The sequence below is a fragment of the Sinohyriopsis cumingii genome, chromosome 7 (genome assembly GCF_028554795.1).
Source record: "Sinohyriopsis cumingii isolate HCF-2022 chromosome 7, ASM2855479v2, whole genome shotgun sequence".
In the NCBI taxonomy this organism is placed as follows: Eukaryota; Metazoa; Mollusca; class Bivalvia; order Unionida; family Unionidae; genus Sinohyriopsis; species Sinohyriopsis cumingii.
This window is the reverse complement of record NC_142967.1, coordinates 71,769,322-71,773,734: the sequence shown is the minus strand read 5'-3', so window position 1 is coordinate 71,773,734 and position 4,413 is coordinate 71,769,322. Positions and strand designations below refer to the sequence as shown.

The window sequence follows — 4,413 nt, the reverse complement described above, 5'->3', positions numbered from 1 at the left end:
CAGTTAAACATCATGCGACGTTGCCAAATTCTATCAGAATGATAATAATAGGTCCATCTGGTAGTGGAAAAACACAGTCATTGCTTAATTTGATAATGAGATGGCTAAAGAGGGATAAATTATATTTAGTTGCACCATCCGTTGATGATCAGCGATGTTATCAAGTACTAAAATATTTTAATGAAAATGCGTCACTGTTAAATGAACACGGTGATATTATTGAATTTGTCACTGATGTTAATGATGCACCATCAGTTGATGATCTTTATGGGAGCATTAATAATTTAGCTGTGTACGATGACGTGATGTTAGACAATCAAATCCTGCAAGGATATTTTCTCGAGGCAGACATAAAAATACTGACGTTATTTATGTAACTCAACGGTATACACAAATTCCAAAAGTAATTAGAGATAATTGCAAGAGTTTAGCTGTTTTTAACGGCGTTGACACGCACACGCTGAGGAATATTCACCAAACTTGGTGTTCTGGAGACATGGATATTATTAAATTTAAAAACTTATTTAGTCGTGCTCAGTTGACTCCACATGGATCTATAACGATAAATTTGCATGACCCACGAACACGATATCGAGTTGGTCTTGACAAAATATTTTAACCATGTAGAGCAGCAACAAGGGTTCATCTCAGGTACATTTTCAGATTTGTTTTGCTGCTGCTTAAATATTTGATCCCATAAGGAAACCTCTATTTTAGAAAATAAAGCTTTTTCTTAACAATTTGTTAGGGGAAGCCTTCCTTGATATGAAATAAAAAATTTCAATTAGAGACTGTTCACACTCCCTGCTGCTGACCTGCTATTAAAACCCACAGCAGAGCTTCAATAATGGGTGCATTATTTGGCTAGAAAAGAACTTTAATAACTAAACGCACTCGGACCCCAAGGTGATCTTGATGTTGACCTTTCACCACGGCGGGTTGTGAAAGAAGAAAAACATAGTGAACAGACTAAGCGCTTTTTCACGTCAGCTAAACCTGCTTTGAAAGATAATCGTTTACGCCATAGGTATTTTCTTCGTTCCAGAAATCTTCACGACTAAGTGAATATGGGCTCGTGTGTGCAGGCAAGGCGATGGGTGTCGTTTACCCGCGGACCTGGGTTCGAATCTCTGTAGAGAACGAATTAAAAATTCTCTAACCCGTATCATAGCATTATTTGTATTAAATATTAATTCTGCCTACTGTCATCAAGCATTCTCTTATAGAGTCTAGGGATAGCACTTTTCGTTCTGTTTATTGTATATTTATAATTCTCTCTCTCTGACTCTCTCTCTGTATATATATATATATATATATATATATATATATATATATATATATATATATATATATATATATATATATATATATATATATATATATATATATATATATATATATATATATATATATATATATATATCACTGGTAATATCATTATTATTCATTCAGAGAGACGACAAAAGATTTGTTTCTTTTGACAACAATTATTTAGTTTTTGACTCAAACCAGAATTGTTCGTTAGAAATTTCCAGTTTGTTTTACTTTAGTATTGTTGCACTGTAACACGACTAGGTTGTTGTGAAACCAATGAAGACTGTACAACAGTCTCATTGAGTTTTTATAACAATTGCTTGTCCTATCCGTAGACGCATGGTTTGTATGTAAATATAACTTTTAGTGTTAGTTGCTGCACTGCTACAAGGTGTAGCTGGTGTACATGATTTCCAAAATGAAAACAGGATCACCTCTAGAACTGTCATGCGCTTGATGACGGATTCGAAAGGCCAGCAGACAACTCAGATCCCTTGGTAAGATGTGAATGTTCACATAATTACAACCCGATTCCGTGGTTTTCAGTTCATCAAGCGGTCGTACTAGATTTCTTTAGTCACCTATAACGCTTTTGCTACACGATGCACATAAAATGAAAGTTCTCATTCATGCTTTTAAGTTCTTTGTCATGCACCATGACTATGTTAATGAGAAAAACTGCCTCATTTTCAAGAAATTATGTTATTTGTTATTGGGCAGAGCATTCTCTGTTTTATCTGACAGACATACATATGACAACAACACTTTTCACAAACAACTCTACACCAATTAAAGGATACATCATCTTTCAAAAAGAGAACAACACATCAAATTGAGCAACATGTATCTATATCCTAATACAGCGAAATAAAACAATGACAGATTTTACTAGGAATGAAACAACTACTGTAATACAATAATCCTAAGAAAATAAATGTATCAGCCAAAAAGTAACTAAATATAACATTTCTTTACACAATCATTGGCTTAAATCAATCTCAGCGTTAACTATTAATACCATATTTTGAACATCTATTATGTGATACAAATTGAGTCACAACCATGCAGGTTACAAATAATCAACTTACATATCAATAATGTGTGTGTGTGTGTGTGTGTGTGTGAGAGAGAGAGAGAGAGAGAGAGAGATGTGTGTGTGTGTGTGATTTGTATTTTTTAACGTAGCTTTAACAATTTTTCAGTCATATCGCTACGATGTATGCAGTGTGGCAGTTTATAGTGATGTCTAGTACTGGGGAATTACACTGCAGACATGTAGCATGATGTCCCACCCAGTCACATTATCCTGACACCAGGCCGACCAATCGTAACACTAACAAATTAATGCTGAGCGCCTAGCGATGGAGCTGTTAGTACCGCTTTTGTAAGAGTTTGGTATCACTCGGTTGGGGTTCAAACCCACGACCTCCCGCTTCCAAGATGAACGCTCTAACCACTAGGCCACCGGAGCTGTCCAGATGAATAGTAAGAAATGTTACAAGTAAATTGTCTCCAGTAGTGTGTTATTAATGCAACCACATCGTTGGTCCTGACAAATGAGAACTGTTCCATCACACTCTCTGATTCTCTTGCTGATCATTGGCAGGTCGGGTCTAAGTACACGACGTGGAACACATGCTCCTTTTTCGGGTTGGTAGATGCATCGTTGTGATGGAGGACTGGTTACCTGTGCAGACACTGATGTCAACAATAACAGTATACTGATCAAGGAAAGGAAAATACATCTTGCGATGACTGATTGTGAGGTTGACATCGTCTGTATAAAACGAAAATCAACGTACATTAGTGCTAGAGTTAAATACTATGTTAAAAATATAAAAAGGATTCACCAAAATACACCTGAAAATACCGCCTTGGGAATATAAGTTACTTTTAGGCGTTGATTCCAACTCCAGAAAACCATTGCACGAACCTTTTCAGACGAGAGATGTGGTAATCTCACAGTAATATATTGCAAATATACTATTGAAAGTATAATCTTAAAACACCCACACGCACACACACACACACACACACATACATACATAGATACATACATGCATACATACATACACACACAGAGACATACATATGTATATATATATATATATATATATATATATATATATATATATATATATATATATATATATATATATATATATATATATATATAAGTAATCACCTGAATCCAAGGTTGATTGCTAGATCACATTGTGTTTTACAGTTTTACATCAGAAAATCGTGATCATTGCGAGACGCGAAACATCGAGTCGTGATCTGAATTTTCCGATGCTGTCTACAACACGTAATCCGACGTTCAAGATCGAATTACTATGATAATGAATTTCTTTTTAATATATGCTTAGTAATTTTCCGATTTCCCAAAGCGTAACTGAAGAAAATAAAATTGCTTTGCATTTCAACCTTTCTGTTTCGCACTTCATCTTAAGTCATAAACCGAATTGAATTTTTGAACAGCTGATATGGGGATGAAGATCAATTGTAGGAATCAAACATCTATGTAACGACATTCATTCATTTTTACTATTACCAGTGTTAATAACATGGGGCATCAGGCTCATTCTAGGTATATAAGAAAGCTGTATATTATGCTGGAATACTGGATTATTTAAATAATGTAAATGATCATTGTTACGTACTTCTATGTTTATTCTGATGCCATCAAGGGTACAAATATTGCACTTATTCATGTATTATCTCATTGAATCGCGCTTTTACCGTAATTGCATGCAAAATAAAAATAAAATAAGATAAAATCAATTAGAAATAATATAAGCAAAATAGAAATGAAAGCAAACGAACCATTTTGTCTGTGCTACAAGCTCCTTCTCTGATGCAGAAATCTGGAATGAAACTTTTTATTTCTAAACGGCTGAATGTGCTACTTATATACAATTGATTCATCCTACGCTACATTTTATTTCCGCGATTGTCTATTTTAAGATCACTCGGAAAAAGGAAATGCCCTCTTAGCTACTATGTATATGAAGGTATTTCACAAAATTGATCTACCATTGATGGCTGTACAATACGTATTTTTTATTTGTTCTATAATTAGATTAGACAATGAGATGT

General features: G+C 34.4%; 1 long non-coding RNA gene across 1 annotated transcript; it reads right to left on the bottom strand.

Moving 5' to 3' along the window:
• Positions 1–2,146: 2,146 nt before the first annotated feature.
• LOC149795498 (uncharacterized) lies at positions 2,147–4,211 on the bottom strand. The gene is made up of 2 exons (XR_016422116.1): positions 4,141–4,211; positions 2,147–3,091 (listed from the first exon to the last, which is right to left on the bottom strand). It is a non-coding gene; the product is annotated as an uncharacterized LOC149795498 (long non-coding RNA).
• Positions 4,212–4,413: the final 202 nt, after the last annotated feature.